Source organism: Bos indicus, chromosome 2 (assembly GCF_029378745.1).
Source record: "Bos indicus isolate NIAB-ARS_2022 breed Sahiwal x Tharparkar chromosome 2, NIAB-ARS_B.indTharparkar_mat_pri_1.0, whole genome shotgun sequence".
Lineage (NCBI taxonomy): Eukaryota > Metazoa > Chordata > Mammalia > Artiodactyla > Bovidae > Bos > Bos indicus.
Window position 1 is genome coordinate 22,694,006 of NC_091761.1, and position 17,156 is coordinate 22,711,161.

Sequence of the window (17,156 nt, forward strand, 5' to 3'; positions counted from 1 at the left end):
CCAAACTTCTCATGCACTAATGCACAGGAGGAAACCACAGCCCTAAAGGCCAGTGGGAACTGGAGCGAAGAAGGCTGTGTTTGTCCTGGGAGACTAGTTCCTTCCACTTCTGACCAGGCAGAAGAGCTGGGAGGTATGTCAAACTCCTGGTCAAAGCTTGCAGGGGTCACCTCCCCATTATACCTGAGTGCTGACCCCTGGTTTAGCCATTAGGATTAAGAATCTTAGTGCAGAATTCAGCCACCATTGAATGGTGTTTGGTTCTTGTTTTTGTGATAAAATAGTCTGTATTTTAAACTTTTTATTATAAAAAAATTCAACATATATCAAAGTATAAAGAATCTCAAATTGTAAACCTTAGACACAGAATGTGTTGACAATATATCAGTTATATCTCAATTCTAAAAACTAATTAATTAAAAAAAACTCTTCTTCAACCACATGATAGACTATTATGTGGCTGTTAAAAACTTAAAAATCATTTTACTAAAAAAAAAAGGCTCCCATATACCCATTATTTGAATTTAAGCATTAACAACTTGCCACATGCTATATAGACTGCATGCTTATGTTCCATCCTAAATGTATGTGTTGAATAACCTAATCCCCACTTGAAGTTAAGAGGTTGGGCCTTTAGCAGGTGGTAAGTCATAAGGGTCACCCTAACTCCAGTACTTTTGCCTAAAAAATCCCATGGAAGGAGGAGCCTGGTAGGCTGCAGTCCATGGGGTCGAGAAAATAGGACTAAGTGACTTCACTTTCACTTTTCACTTTCATGCATTGGAGAAGGAAATGGCAACCCACTCCAGTGTTCTTGCCTGGAGAATCCCAGAGACGGGAAGCCTGGTTGGCTGCCGTCTATGGGGTTGCACAGAGTCGGACACAACTAAAGCGATGCAGCAGCAGCAGGAAGTCATAAGGGTGGATCCCAATAAAGGAGACCCCAGAGAGCTTTCTCACCTCTTCCACTTTGTGAGGTTGAGGACAAACATATACGAACCTGAAAGAGGTTCATCAGACACCAAATCTGCTAGCACCTTGATCTTGGACCTCCAGCCTCCAGAACTGTGAGAAATACATGCTTATTGTTTGTAATCCACTCAGTCTATGGTATTTGTTACAACAGCTCAAATGGACTAAGAAACCAATTTGCTTCACCAGCTTTTTTTCCTGAAGTATTTTAAAATAAGTGCCAGACGTCATATTTCACCCCTAAATATTTTAGCCTATGTTTTTAAAGAGATGATGACATTTTCTTATATAACAACCATACAACCATTATCACACCTATAAAAACTAACAATAAAGTCTTAAATATTTTCCTATACCCAGTCCAAATGAAAGATCAGGCACAGTCAAGGTGGTGTGGCCATAGTCCAAATGCAAATCTTCCTGATTATCCAAAAATGCCTTCTTATAATTGGCTTGTTTGAACCGGGAATCCAAGCCAGGTGCACACTTGCATTTGGTTGCTACGTCTTTTCTGGTGCTTTAATCTAGAGGATCACTGGGCAGCGTGAACCAGTGGGCTGCTCTCACCACCCATCCTCTGTCCTAGGCATCTGTGATGCTTTCCAAGTGTATCCTGAGGCTCCCCCTCCCCAGAGCAGTTCAGGTGACCAGACCAAAGTGACCACAGTCTGAAGTTATCAGCCCTGTCATGGAACCAGAATCGCAGGTTTTCAAAATTCCAGGTATGAGACCGTGAGATTTGGGGAAATGTATGATGCCGTTGGGTCCGGGCAGAGGGGCTGATGCAGCCACCCTCCTCAGGGTCCCCTGGTGAGCACTGCCCCTAACTCTCCTTTTATACGTCCAATGGGAGGGATGCCCATTGCTTCCTGCAGGGAGAACTCTGCAGTCAAAGGCCCACAACCCAGGGAAGCCCCTTCATGGGTTCCGGGTCCTGTCTACCTACAGGGTTGGTGGAACTTGACAGAAGTCCCTCCCACTCCCACACCCACCCTGAAGCTGGCCAGCACTGCATTGAGGTCATCCACGCAGTGGTGCCAGGTTGCACACATCCTCTCCTATATCTGGTCACTGGCATACCCTCATGTTCCCTCTGAGAGTTCAGCCATATGTGAGGCTGATTTCCCCTAGATTTGGAACTCTGCTCTAAAGAATAAGATTTTTTACATGAGAGCAGGAAGTGCCTGGAGCCTGAGCTCTGTCCTCTACTGTGGTATTCCAGCGTCAGTGTGCCCCCGGAACTCTAGGACCACAGCTAGCCATGCTGGTGAACAGAGCCAAGAGGTGTGCGCCAACACCCAGAGGCCAGCTGGGCTCAGGGCCTTGGCTGTCCCACAGCGCAGGCCGGCCCTTCTGCTTGTGTCCCTATGGAAATGTTCCTGCAGAGTGTGTTTGGGGGACATTCATCTTCTTTGATGACCCACTTAGGGCTCTTTGGGCTCCTCTCTTCTCTTTACTGGCTTTGGTGACCGTGGCATTGGGAGGGCTCTGCTCTCAGGCTCCCCAGGGGACCCCAGAGGTTCTGACTGCACCAGGATGGTGGGAACTTTGGGAGATGCTACTCTGTCGGCCCTCACATGGAGTGCAGAGATCCTGGCAAGCTGGAATCTGGTCTGCATCTGATCCATTTTATCTGCAAAGTATTCAGAAAATGTGTCCCCCAAAGAACACACTGACCCCTCTGAAGGAGGGAGTGCAGTGTCGGTCGCCTGTTTGAAGACATTCTCGGTTTTGATGAGGATTGTGCAGAGACCCAAGATAAGCCTCAGAACGTGAGCCAAGCGGGTGGGGAAAGGGCTCTCTGGTGACACGCAGCATCTTCGCCTGCCTTCCATTTTATGTGTTTACCAATTGGGAAAGCAAATCCAGCTGTTGGGAGGAATTGCTTCCAGATGACATTATGGGAAAGGAAAACACACTGTATAAAAAAGCTGCAGAATAAAAAGCAGAACATGTGCACTCTGTGGGCCAGGATTTCATATGGACTATTTCCTGATATTGTGCAATAAACCAGCTCCTGGGGTAATAATCAGAACAGTGCAAATGTTCCCTGTATGAGAGTCAGGAGACCAGAAGGGGGACCAAACTTGGCAGAACTTGGGGAAAATCTCTTGACCTTGCTGGGCAACCATATTTTTCTCCTTCTGGACAGCTGCTTCCCACCTTCACCAGGGACCCCCTGTGAAAGCCTTAGAAAATATCTTCTGTATGCTGCATGATGTGAGAGAAACCATGGGAAAGCAAGGACATTTTGCTTTAAAAACTGATGGGTTTCTTAGCCCCCCAGCACAGAAAAATTTGCTGTGTTGGCTTTTTCAAAGATTTTAGAAGCTCTCTAATGAGCTGGAATTAAAGTGTCCCTTTACTAATTTGGTTTTACAGGTCACTGGATAAAACCTACTTAGAGTGGTTTGGAAGAGGATTAGGACATTCGTGTCTTTTCCAAGTTGACTTTCCAGGCAGGGTCAGTCAGCAGCTGGAGACTCCCTTGGCTAGGGGCCAGAGCTCTTTTGTAAGCTGCGACTTTGTAAGGGCCTGGTGAGCACACTGTAACTCTATTGGTGGCTTAGTGGTAAAGAATCCGCCTGCCAATGCAGGAGATGCAGGAGTTGTGGGTTCAATCCCTGGGTTGGGAAGATAGCCCGGAGAAAGAAATAACAACCCGCTCCAGTATTCTTGCCTGGAACATCCCATGGACAGAGGAGCTTGATGGGCTACAGTCCATGGGTCGCAAAGACTCAGACATGACTTAGCGACTAAACAACAACCACCACCCAAGGAACACTGAGTTTGCAATGAAATAAAAATGTAAATGTATAATAGTAGCAAGACACATGTTCCCAAGTTTGCCAGCCTAGAGAGAATGCCAGAAAGCCTAGCATTGCAGTTCCCCAGGGTGAGGGATATAGCCAAGGCCTTTGAGTCATTCCTGTTCAACCCCTATTGGGGCAGAGTGGACATCAGTAGCTAGAGAAATGGCTTGAGCTCAGGCAGTCTCCTTAGACCAGTACTGTAGCCACTAATCATATATAGCTGTCTGACTTAAATAAAATTTAAAATTGATTTTCAGTGGCACCAGCCTCATTTCAAGTGCTCCATAGCCACATGCAGATTAGTAACTACTGTATGAGTACAGATAATATGAACATTCACTCATTTATTCAACAAATATTTTCTAAGAGCCACAGCAGTGGAGGAAGCATACAAAATCTCTGCCTTCATGGAGTTTCTGTTCTAAAGGGCAAGATAAACAAGAGACAGTGAGCATATTGGTTGTGGTCTCAGCAGGAAACAGGTGATGCATTTGACTGAGTAACTGAGAAGAGATTAATAAAGGGAGGATGCACAAGTGTGGGCTGACTTTAGGGAAACCAGCAAGGAATGGTGCAGCGCCCCAGAACTGCCCCTTGTGGGGAAGCATAGACACACTAGGCCTAAAGGGACAAAAGGAGAAGTGATCATCAGAAGCCAGGGAGAGCTGAAGGGAGAGGCTGTGGCCTCTGCTGGGGCCCCAGGCTAGGAGAGACACACAGAGAGGGGAGGCACCTCAGGATTCAGACCCCAATCTCCTCCCTGCCCACTGGGCAGGCCCCAGGGAAGCCACAAGCAGGGAGTATCCTGGGACACAGAGCAGGAACTAGAGAGGGAATCTGCAGGGACAGAGTATGTAGCATCATCATAGAGCTTATTAAAAGGCAACAGATTTAGGAAGAAGAGGAGTGGGTAAGGGGGGTGAACAATGGGGCAGGGCAGCCACATAAACAGATGGCCTGAAGCCCATGGTGTCCTTCATTTGCTCTCCCACCTGCCCTCCCTTTCCTGTTTTCTTTCGACTAATTGTGTCCTCCTTTTCCATGTCCTTCGATCATCTCTGTGGTTCTTCTGATGCTTGTTGCATTCTCTCTGTGGCATTATCACAAGTCCCTTGGAGCCAAACCAGGGCAGCTCTGCTGACCCTTCAGTGAATTCGGATGCTCCGTTTACCTTAGAAGAACAGGCAGGGTGATTTTTTAATTTAGCTGTGCTGGGTCTTCGAGGCGGTGCCTGCTTTCTATTGCAGCACGTGAGCTTTCTCTAGTCGCAGCCTTCTTGGGGGGCTTCTCTTGTGGAGCGTGGGCTCCAGGGCACAAGGAGTGAGTAGTTGCGGCGCGTGCACTTCTCTGGTTGTGGCACAGGGACGGGCTTTGTTGCCCTGGGGTGTGTGGGATCTTAGTTCCCTGACCAGGTATCAAATCCATGTCCTCTGCATTGGAAGGTGGATTCTTAACCACTGGGCCACCAGGGAAGTCCTCTATTTTTCATTTTAAATAGACTATATTTTTAGAATTTAATTTCCCATAAAAGTTGAGAAAATAGTACAGAGTTGCCATATTAGCCTCTCCCACCCTCATACCTCCCCTTATGTTAGCATGGAACATTTTTTACAATTAATGAACCAGTAATAATATATTATTAATTAAAGTCCATGTTGAATTCTGATTTTCTTAGTTTCTACCATCAAGCCAAGATGTTGTCTCCATGCCCACTCTTCCACTCCCTAATCTGGCTACCTGTTTTCACAAGCCCCTGCCAGGCTTTCAAAAGCTGGTGGAAAAAATCCCGAGACTGGGTAAGGGGGCTCCAGTCTGAGGAGAGAACATCTGGAAGCACTAAGAACCACAAAGCAACCTACAGGGGCAAGGGATTATCAACAGCTTCCACCCAGTCCTCAAGCTCTGGGCCCTTCCCTCCCTGAAGCCAGCACATAGGGGTCCCCTAAGCCCTTCATCTAGCTTCCCCTACTGTTAATACCTAATATGTCATGATACACTTACCAAAACTGAGAAACGAACATCGACAGGAGACTATTAACCATGGACTCTGTTCAAATTTCACCCATTTTCTTGCTAACATCGGATTTTTTTCCACTCTAGAATCCAATCCAAGACACCAGGTACTTGTCCTGTCTCCTTAGTCTTGTCCAACCTGTGACAGCTTCTCAGGTTTTCTTTGTCTTTCATGACCTTTATGTTTCTGAAGAGTGTTGGTCCGGAATGTTGTAGAATGTCCTTCAATTTTGGCTTGGGCTTGATGTTTTCTCATGACTAGACTGAGGTTATGAATATTTGGGAAGAAGACCCCAAAGGGGAGGGGCCTTTCTCATGACACTGTATCAAGGGGCTCATGATATGAGCAGGGCATATTACAGATGATGTAAACCTTGGTCACTTGGCTAAGGTGTTATCTGCTAGGTTTTGCCACTATGAAGTTACTAATTTTCTTTTCCATATCCTTGTTACCAGCAAGACATTAAATCTAGCCCACACTCAAGAGGAAAGAAATTAAGCTCCTTCTCTGAGGAAGGAGCTTATTTGCACTTCTTTATGGGGTTCACAGCGCTTTGCTGGAGCAGCCGTGAAGAGATACGTCCAAGGTAAGAGAAACTCAGTAAGACAGTAGGCACTGAGAGAGGGCATCGGAGGGCAGACAGACAGAAATCACAGACAACTAGCCAATCTGATCACACGGACCACAGTCTTGTCTAACTCAATGAAACTAAGCCATGCCATGTGGGGCCACCCAAGACCGACGGGTCATTGTGGAGAGGTCTGACAGAATGTGGTCCACTGGAGAAGGGAATAGCAAACCACTTCAGTCTTGCCTTGAGAACCCCACGAACAGTATGAGAAGGCAGTAAGATAGGACACTGAAAGATGAACTCCCCAGGTCGGTAGGTGCCCAATATGCTACTGGAGATCAATGGAGAAATAACTCCAGAAAGAATGAAGGGATGGAGCCAAAGCAAAAACAATACCCAGTTGTGGATGTGACTGGTGATAGAAGCAAGGTCCGATGCTGTAAAGAGCAATATTGCATAGGAACCCGGAATGTTAGGTCCATGAACCAAGGCAAATTGGAAGTGATCAAACAGGAGATGGCAAGAGTAAACGTCGGCATTCTAGGAATCAGTGAACTAAGATGGACTGGAATGAGTGAATTTAACTGAGATGATCATTATATCTACTACTACTGTGGGCAGGAACCCCTTAAAAGAAATGGAGTAGCCATCATAGTCAACAAAACAGTCCAAAATGCAGTACTTGATGTAATCTCAAAAACAACAGAATGATCTCAGTTCATTTCCAATGCAAACCATTCAATGTCACGGTAATCCAAGTCTATGCCCCGAACAATAACGCTAAAGAAGCTGAACGCTTTTATGAAGATCCACAAGACCTTATAGAACTAGCACCCAAAAAAGCTGTCCTTTTCATTATAGGGGACTGGAATGTAAAAGTAGGAAGTCAAGAAACACCTGGAGTAACGGGCAAATTAAGCCTTGGAGTACAGAATGAAGTAGGGCAAAGGCTAATAGAGTTTTGCCAAAAGAACTCACTGGTCATTGCAAACACCCTCTTCCAACAACACAGGAGAAGACTCTACATATGGACATCACCAGATGGGTCAATACCGAAATCAGATTGATTATATTCTTTGTAGCCAAAGATGGAGACACTCTATACAGTCAGCAAAAACAAGACCGGGAGCTGACTGTGGCTCAGATCATGAACTCCTTATTGCCAAATTCAGACTTAAATTGAAGAAAGTGGGCAAAACCACTAGACCATTCAGATATGACCTAAATCAGATTCCTTATGATTATACAGTGGAAGTGAGAAATAGATTTAAGGGACTAGATCTGATAGAGTGCCTGATGAACTATAGATGGAGGTTTGTGACATTATACAGGAGACAGGAATCAAGACCATCCCCAAGAAAAAGAAATGCAAAAAGGCAAAATGGCTGTGTGAGGAGGCCTTACAAATAGCTGTGAAAAGAAGAGAAGCAAAAAGCAAAGGAGAAAAGGAAAGATATACCCATTTGCATGCAGAGTTCCAAAGAATAGCAAGGAGAGATAGGAAAGCCTTCCTCAGAGATCAATGCAAAGAAATAGAAGAAAAAAACAGAATGGGAAAGACTAGAGATCTCTTCAAGAACATCAGAGATACCAAGGGAACATTTCATGCAAAGATGGGCTCAATAAAGGACAGAAATGGTAGGGACCTAACAGAAGCTGAAGATATTAAGAAGAGATGGCAAGAATACACAGAAGAACTGTACAAAAAAGATCTTCATGACCCCGATAATCACGATGGTGTGATCACTCACACTCACCTAGAGTCAGACATCCTGGAATGTGAAGTCAAGTGGGCCTTAGGAAGCATCACTACAGACAAAGCTAGTGGAGGTGATGGAATTCCAGTTGAGTTATTTCAAATCCTAAAAGATAATGCTGTGAAAGTGCTTCACTCAATATGTCAGCAAATTTGGAAGACTCAGCAGTGGACACAGGACTGGAAAAGGTCAGTTTTCATTCCAATCCCAAAGAAAGGCAATGCCAAAGAATGCTCAAACTACCACACAATTGCACTCATCTCACACACTAGTAAAGTAATGCTCAAAATTCTCCAACCCAGGCTTCAGCAATATGTGAACCGTGAACTTCCAGATGTTCAAGCTGGTTTTAGAAAAGGCAGAGGAACCAGAGATCAAATTGCCAACATCTGCTGGATCATCAAAAAAGCAAGAGAGTTCCAGAAAAACATCTATTTCTGCTTTATTGACTCTGCCAAAGCCTTTGACTGTGTGGATCACAATAAACTGTGGAAAATTCTGAAGGAGATGGGAATACCAGACCACCTGACCTGCCTCTTGAGAAACCTGTATACAGGCCAGGAAGCAACAGTTAGAACTGGACATGGAACAACAGACTGGTTCCAAATAGGAAAAGGAGTACGTCAAGGCTGTATATTGTCACCCTGCTTATTTAACTTATATGCAGAGTACATCATGAGAAACGCTGGACTGGAAGAAGCACAAGCTGGAATCAAGATTGCCGGGAGAAATATCAATAACCTCAGATATGCAGATGACACCACCCTTATGGCAGAAAGTGAAGAGGAACTGAAAAGCCTCTTGATGAAAGTGAAAGAGGAGAGTGAAAAAGTTGGCTTAAAGCTCAACATTCAGAAAACTAAGATCATGAGATCCAGTCTCTTCACTTCATGGCAAATAGATGGAGAAACAGTGGAAACAGTGTCAGACTTTATTTTTGGGGGCTCTGAAATCACTGCAGATGGTGATTGCAGCCATGAAATTAAAAGACGCTTATTCCTTGGAAGGAAAGTTATGACCAGCCTAGACAGCATATTAAAAAGCAGAGACATTACTTTGTCAACAAAGGTCTGTCTAGTCAAGGCTATGGTTTTTCCAGTAGTCATGTATGGATGTGAGAGTTGGACTATAAAGAAAGCTGAGCACCGAAGAATTAATGCTTTTGAACTGTGGTGTTGGAGAAGACTCTTGAGAGTCCCTTGGACTGCAAGGAGATCCTACCAGTCCATCGTAAAGGAGATCAGTCCTGGTGTTCATTGGAAGGACTTATGTTGAAGCTGAAACTTCAGTACTTTGGCCACCTGATGTGAAGAGCTGACTCATTGGAAAAGACCCTGATGCTGGGAAAGATTGAGGGTAGGAGGAAAAGGGGACGACAGAGGATGAGATGGTTGGTTGGCATCACTGACTCAATGGAAATGGGTTTGGGTAGACTCTGGCAGTTGGTGTTGGACAGGGAGCCCTGGCGTGCTGCTGTTCATGGGGTTGCAAAGAGTCGGACACGACTGAGCTACTGAACTGATCTGAACTGATAGGGTTCATGTGTGAATTAAATGAGAGAGTGCTTGTGAAGCAGTTCACTTGCCTATCGTAAGTATTCAAAAATTTTTTTTATTAAAGAAGATTCCACTGCTTCATGGACTTGTGGCAGACTGCCTGGCTTTGTAACCTTAAAAAAAACTGTGCCTCAGTTTCTCATCTGTAAAATGGGGATAATAACAATAACTATCTCGTAGAGTTTTTGTTGGGTTAAATGAGTTATTACATACAAAGTGCTCAAAACAGGGCCTAGCATATAGTAAATACTTGTTAACTGTTAAGTATTATTGTTTTTGTAATTACTATTATTATATACTCTAAATCTCTAGCTCCTTGGGTGTTATCCTACCCATAGTTGTTAAGCCAAGAATTATGGTAGAAAATTAAACTACAGACAAACTAGGAAATGTAAAGGTGGTTAACATAGATGGTTACTATTATGCAGTTATAATCCTAAAGGAGTATAGCCAAATTCAAATTCATAACTGTTTTGATCACTGTCATGTGCTGCTGACATTTTTTCCTCTGAGGTATTGACAAATGGCTGAAATGGAATCACTCAATTCACTTTCGTCTGGCGATGATGCATTTGGCTCAAATGGCCAGCGGCTTTGGGGAAACTGTAAATCCATCAGATTAGAACTTTAAAGAATGCTAACTGATCAGCCAATGCGGAAGGACCCATTTTGTGGAAAAAAGAAATGGAACCAACATAGTGACAAAATAATTAGGACGCAGGGGAGATGGCTGACAGTTTGGAGATGTTTTCTTGGAGGAAATATCAAATGAGTTACAGTTTGCAGGACGTTAGCAGATAATTAAATTGGCAATTTATTGCTGCGGAGTGACAGTTGTGGCCCCTCTCCTCTGTGCACAGGAAGTCAAGCATCCAAGGGTAATCCCCGCCGTTTTAATTGTGGAATAAAGTGTCATGAATACTCCTTCCCTCCTGCTGAAAATTCCCATGAGCTTTCTCGTCAACAACATTAGGATTTTCTCACTATTAGTGTTAAAGTGCGGCTGAAGCTCCACTCAGGGAAGAGTGTGGAGGTGTGATGACATAAGGGAAGGCCCTTCTGGCTCAGGCTGGACACACAGGATTCCTTCCCTTTTGCTCTCACTGAGTTGTTCACTGGGTAAAAGTTCCCTTACTATAGCCATTTGTGAACAACCTTCATGATTTTGTTTTATCCGCAAGCCATATGGATTATCATTTAATATCTTTCTTTTAGTAAACTCACATTTGAAAAACATGATGCCCATTTAGCCTCATCCTGACCAACAATATCCACAGGGCTCTCATGTCCATAAGGTCAGTGACTTCAGCCAAAAGCTAGGCAGGGTCTCCCCTCTAGATGAGGAAAAATCCACTATGGCTTGGCTGGGAACAGAAGCAGGGTGGACAGAGGCCTAGAGAAGAAACTGGGCTCTTTTCACTGAGGCCGTTTCCTTTAAATAAGAAAACACTCGCAGCAAGCACCATTGGCAAACCTAAGAGTTCCCGAGTTTCAAGAGGGTGAAGACAAGGTGACAGGGAAGAGTGAGGGTGAAGGTTGCTGAATGAGTCAGAAGTCTGCAGGGTGGAGGGCAGGCACATGGGGCAGGAAAGCCATCTCCAGGACACTGTGTTAAGGGCTCACGATGAGATGTCCCCTGGAGTCTATTCCAGTGATTCTGTAGTCTGCACTATTCTCTGGTTTGGTTATTGCCCACTGAAAGGAAGATGGGGTCTTTCTGGGTAAAAGCTTAAGGCTGACAAAGATGCCAAGTTGCAAACACCTGGATCCCATCAACATTAGTACAACTATTAGTACAACATTAATACAAACAATAATTTGTTTTCTGGAGCATAATACACCAAAGGCTCTGAGGAATTTTGTAGTAAAACAACAAAGAAGCAAGGGGGTTTATCTGGCTTAAATGAGTGTTTCCTAATCCTCAATGACATTTTCGCTATTTTGACACCCAACTTTGATTGTAACATTCCCTCTTCTCAGATGATGAGCTTTTAAGAAATGATGATAAAATACAAGTATCCCAGTTAAAAACAATTTTGCAAGAATTTTGTGACAGTCGCACAGGTCCCCGGAGTCTCCTCCAGGGTATTGCTAAAACAGTATTGGGAAATCCGGCTTTCACTGTGGTCTTGCTGGGAGTTGGGGTTACAGTATCCTGTTTTCTTTTCTCCTTAGACTGAGTCATAAATCTCAGAAGATATAATAGCTCACATTTGTATGGCTTTTTCTAATTTACATGATCACATCATTACCTCAGTTTCTCTTTGCAACAACCCTGTGGGTAGGGATTTTTATGCCGTTTTATGGATGAAGAAATGGTCTCAGAGCTTCACTGACTCATTCAAGACCTAAAACTAGCTTGAGGCAATGTCAAGACCTAAGTCAATCCTTATACTTCAGGTCGGGAAATCTTCCTGTATTTCCAATGGAAAAAAACTTTTTTTTTTTCTCTTGAGCACAGCACTTTGTTTTTTGGTCAAATCAGAATGCTGGCTCTAAACTCCTAGGATCTGGGGTTGTCCAAATCCCCTCCCCCAACCGGAAATAGTTTTCAAGGGAAGCCTCGAGGATTACCGAGGGAAGGCACTGACGGTGGTTCCAGCATCTCGAGGGCTTTGAGGGCGCCTGCACGGACACCAGGGACTCAAATCCCCTTGAAAAGGCGAGCGGGCTGGGCCTCACCCGGGCCTTTTGCTCCTTCACCTAAAATCTTCCCCACTCTTCACTTGCCTTCGGGCCGAGCGTGTCCAAACATTTTCTCTAAGGGGTTCCAAACTGCCTCTCACTTGCCCGGCCCTAAGGGAGGAGCCACTCGTGGGAAAAGCTAGATTTGCCGAAAGAGCCTCCTCCAAACTCCTCTGGGCACCTTTAACCCGTTTGGCGTGTGTCACTGGCTCAGGGTTTTCCAGATTCCGGGTCGAGAATCGCCCGGACACAGGCGGCCGGCGTGGCCAGGGCCGTTAAGTGTCACGGCTCCCAATTTCCTGGGGAGGGAATAAGGTCTTCACTTTGGCCGGGTGCCCCCTTACCTGCGGGGTGCGGGGGAGGGAAGGAGGAGGGGGAGGGGAGATTAAGACCCGAGAGGGAAGAAGAAGAGAGGAAAGAGACTGGGGGTTGGGAAAGAGGAAGAGCGGGCAGGGGAGGGCAGAGGCGGGGGCGGCGCGGGGGTGGGGAACGGCAGGCACGGGAGGGGGAGGGGCTGGAGGGCGGGGCTGGGGCGGGGAGGGTCCTGGCCCCACTCTCCCGCCCGCGCCTCCAGAATTCAGGCGGGGCGCTGGAAGTTGTGTGAGCAGGCCGATGAGTGCTTGCTTACGTCGAGGGGAGCGCCAGCTCCTGTTTCTCGTGTACGGGGGAAGCCCGGGGAACAGCAGGGGCGTCTTGGCCCGGGCAGGGAAGCGGAAGTCAGCGCCGAAGCCGCGGCAGGAGGTCCTGCCGCCCCCGAGGCCGGTTCAGATGTGCTCCTGCCCAAAACGCGAAAGTGAGGTTGGAGTGTGGCCTTGAGCGGCTTTCTGTAGAAGGCAGTGGCCAAGAGCGCACCTCGCTTCTGGTACGCAGGTCTGAATGGCGGGAGCATGGTGGCTTGATGTTCAGTGTGACTCCTCTGATTCCCCAACCAACCCCTTTTAAGGGACTCCCATTTCGGAGAGGGAGGTCTGAATATCCGTTGCCCTCAAATGAGAAACTGGCAGAAAAAGTGCGGGATAAACTTCCAGGTTAAGATGTGTGATTGTGAGCACAAAACGAGCTATGTGAGCAGGACTGTGCATCCATGAAAAAGAATGCTTTTGTACCAGGAACCCCTCTACCCAAACCTCTACCGAGTGGTGGAGTGAAGGCGAGTTTGTCCGAATTAAAAAAGCTAGGAGGCCCTCTGGGAAGCCCAGTCTTCCAATAGAACCAAAGTGCTGAGCATCTCTGAAGAATGGTCCAGGCACCTTGCCTTACTTCCTGTCCTGCTCGTGTGGTCTGTGAAGCCTGTCATTGAATAGGGATGTTTATTGCGTTTGTTTCTTTCCTTCCTTATTCTCTGCTCCCAACTCCAGGTAACAAGCTCATACTTTAGTTTCTGCGAGTACTTGATTGGATGTCTCCCCTTATTCTTTAGCTCCCTTGGGCTTTTGGACATCTCACAGAAGCCAGTGCCAGGAGCCCAGCTCTGGAGAAAGACTTGACTGAATCTCAGCTCCACTACTGACTAACTCAATGAAGTGAAGTTGATCAGTCATGTCCGATTCTTTGCGACTCCATGGACTGTAGCCTACCAGGCTCCACCGTCGATGGGATTCTCCAGGCAAGAATACTGGAGTGGGTTGCCATTTCCTTCTCCAGGAGAGCTTCCCGACCCAGGGATTGAACCCCGATCTCCCGGGTTGTAGGCAGACACTTTACCGTCTGAGCCACAAGACAAATAACTCAATGCTTTGAGGCAAATTGCTTAATCTCGCTACACTGCAGTTTCCAACACTATGACATGAAGGTAATAATAGTAATACCCACCTAACAAGACTGACTGGAGGATTCAGTGAAATGATTCATGTAGAGTTTATCTAGCCTTATCTGTCAGAACCATGAGCCCCCTTTCTCCTAAGCTACCCTGGATAACCCCTCTTTTACATCCTGTTACCTTGCCACCTTTACCATTAAGAAGGAGGTGACATGACATGTTTTCTTTGTGTACATAAAGGTGGATTGTTTCCTTAATATGCTAAGTTCTTGAAACATACATGTCTGTGTATATTCTGACATCAGTTCGATATATTTCACATAGCTTGTGTTCAATAAATGTTTGTAGATTGATTGAAATCTCTCTGATATATAGAAAGATTTTTCTAGAAAAATTTGAAGTTATAGAAAGGGAAAACTCTTCATGGGGCAGAGTAAACAGAAAAAACCCTTAATAAATGAAATTATCTTGTTAGTTTAGGACCATAAAAAGGTATTATTATAGTAATTACAATTATATAAAAAAAAACTGTAAAAACAACATTTGGAAGTGAAAACAACCAGTTATAGAGTTGATGCCCTGCTGGAGTAGAATTATGGTTTTTTGGTCCTTTCCAACTTTTCTACAGTCAGTATGTATTTCTCTCTTACTCAGGAAAAGTACTTTATATAATTTAGGTGATAAAAATGATCATATTTTGGATACTCAGATGGAAGGGAAAAAGTCCTGAGACTAAAGCAACAGTTTTCTTTTTTCCTGACCACCCAGTCTTTTCTGATTTGTGCTAGAAAATCAACTTATTAGTTTGAAGTATAAAGACATCTCCTCTTCAGTGCCCAGAATACTTGTCTTGCCTATTTAGGGATTTCCTTTGAAGGATCAAGATCCCAGGCTGGGAACGAAAATCACTGAAAAGTTCATATTAAATCCAGAGTTCAAGGCAAAATGGTCTTAATGGTTATTTCAATCAAGCTCAATCTAATAAATTTTGACCTTTCCAGTGATTTTCTTTTTTGGCTTAGAGATGCACCAGTGGCTTTCTGCTTGTATTACTGTAATACTTTTTCCTTTTTTTAATTTTAAATTTACAGTTTACTTCAGAGTTACCTTCCATTTTTATTGAAAATTAGGACAACAGCTTTTTATCTGCACATTCATCCATTCATCAAAAATTTACTGAATACCTACCAAACGCCATAGCCTGTGCTGATGCTGTGAATGCCAGTCAAGACCTGGTCCTTATCTTCCAAGAGCTTAGGGTCTCACTGATGGACATGTATATAAATAATGATGTTATTACAAGCACTTTCCTGATGGTTCAGTGGCTAAGAGTCTCCATTCCAAATACAGGGGGCCAGGGTTCGATCCGTGGTCAGGGAACAAGATTTCACATGCTGCAACTGAGAGTTTGCATGCCGCAACTACAAGATCCCATGTGCTGGCACAGCTAAATAAATATTTTTTTTAAAAAATAATGAAGTTATAGAGAATTACAGCAGAGGCTTTGCTTGATTCCTGAGTAGACTGAGTAGCTAGTGGGACACAAAGGAGTAGCCAGTTCTAGTGGGTCTAGAGGACAGTAGGAAGGAGGAGGCGGGAAAAGCTTCGTAGAAAACTAGTTATTTGGGCCGATTACAAATCTTTAGCTAATAGTAGTAGTAGTAGTAGAGTATAGTAGTCCTTCCTGATGTGAAACTTACTTTTTCCCCATACTTTGCCCTAATTAGGTCATCTTATTACATTCTCTGACACATTAAGGGTGTGCTTTGTGATTCCTTATGTCCTTGATAGGCACAGTGTATTTATAATGGTCAAGTCCTATTCCATCATATTGCAAGGAATGGTCAAAAATTTTAAATATATAAGTCCTTTTATTAGATGTGGTTGAGGCTTAGAAAACACCTTAAACTTTTTATTTTTACTTAAACCATATACATTCATTCCCAAGTCTTTAGGCTGCTACTGCTGCTGCTAAGTCGCTTCAGACGTGTCTGACTCTGTGCGACCCCAAAGATGGCAGCCCACAAGGCTCCCCCGTCCCTGGGATTCTCCAGGCAAGAACACTGGAGTGGGTTGCCATTTCCTTCTCCAATGCATGAAAGTGAAAAGTGAAAGTGAAGTTGCTCAGTTGTGCCCGACTCTTAGCGACCCCATGGACTGCAGCCTACCAGGCTCCTCCGTCCGTGGGATTTTCCAGGCAAGAGTACTGGAGTGGGGTGCCATTGCCTTCTCCACAAGTCTTTAGGGGACAAACTCAATTTGGGGAGAAAGAAAAAGGTTACTGTTTGCAGATGACATATTACATCTCCCTTCTTCTGTTTATATCTTCTTTTTCTTTTTTTAAAATTTAATTTTATTTATTTTTGGCTGTGCTGGGTCTTTGTTGCTATGTGGGCTTTCTCTAGTTGTGGTGAGCGGGCTTCTCGTTGCAGTGTCATCTCCGGTTCCAGAGCACAGGGTCCAAGGCACGGAGGCTTCAGAAGTTGTAGCACATGAGCTCGTAGTTGCGGTTCCTGGGCTCTAGAGCACAGGCTCAGTAGTTGTGGTGCACAGGCTTAGTTGCTCTGAGATGTGTGGGATATTCTTGGATCAGGGATTGAATCCATGTTTGCTGCATTGACAGGCAAATTCTTTACCACTGAGCCACCAGGGAAGCCCCCCGTTCTTTTTCTGATGTTCGGTGCCATTTGCTGTGCTGTGCTAAGTCACTTCAGTCCTGTCCGACTCTGGTGACCCCATGGACTGTAGCCCACCAGGCTCCTCTGTCTGTGGGATTCTCCAGGCAAGAATACTGGAGTGGGTAGCCATTCCCTTCTCCAGGGGATCTTCCCTACCCAGGGATAGAACCTGGGTCTCCTACATTGCAAGTGGATTCTTTACTGTCTGAACCACCAGGGGTTCAAATGCAATTTGCTGCTGCTGCTAAGTCGCTTCAGTCATGTCCGACTCTGTGTGACCCCATAGACGGCAGCCCACCAGGCTCCCCCGTCCCTGGGATTCTCCAGGCAAGAACACTGGAGTGGGTTGCC

General features: G+C 45.1%; 1 long non-coding RNA gene across 1 annotated transcript; it reads left to right on the forward strand.

Moving 5' to 3' along the window:
* The first annotated feature begins 12,931 nt into the window (after positions 1–12,931).
* LOC139187190 (uncharacterized) lies at positions 12,932–14,486 on the forward strand. The gene is made up of 2 exons (XR_011570795.1): positions 12,932–13,230; positions 13,727–14,486. It is a non-coding gene; the product is annotated as an uncharacterized lncRNA (long non-coding RNA).
* Positions 14,487–17,156: the final 2,670 nt, after the last annotated feature.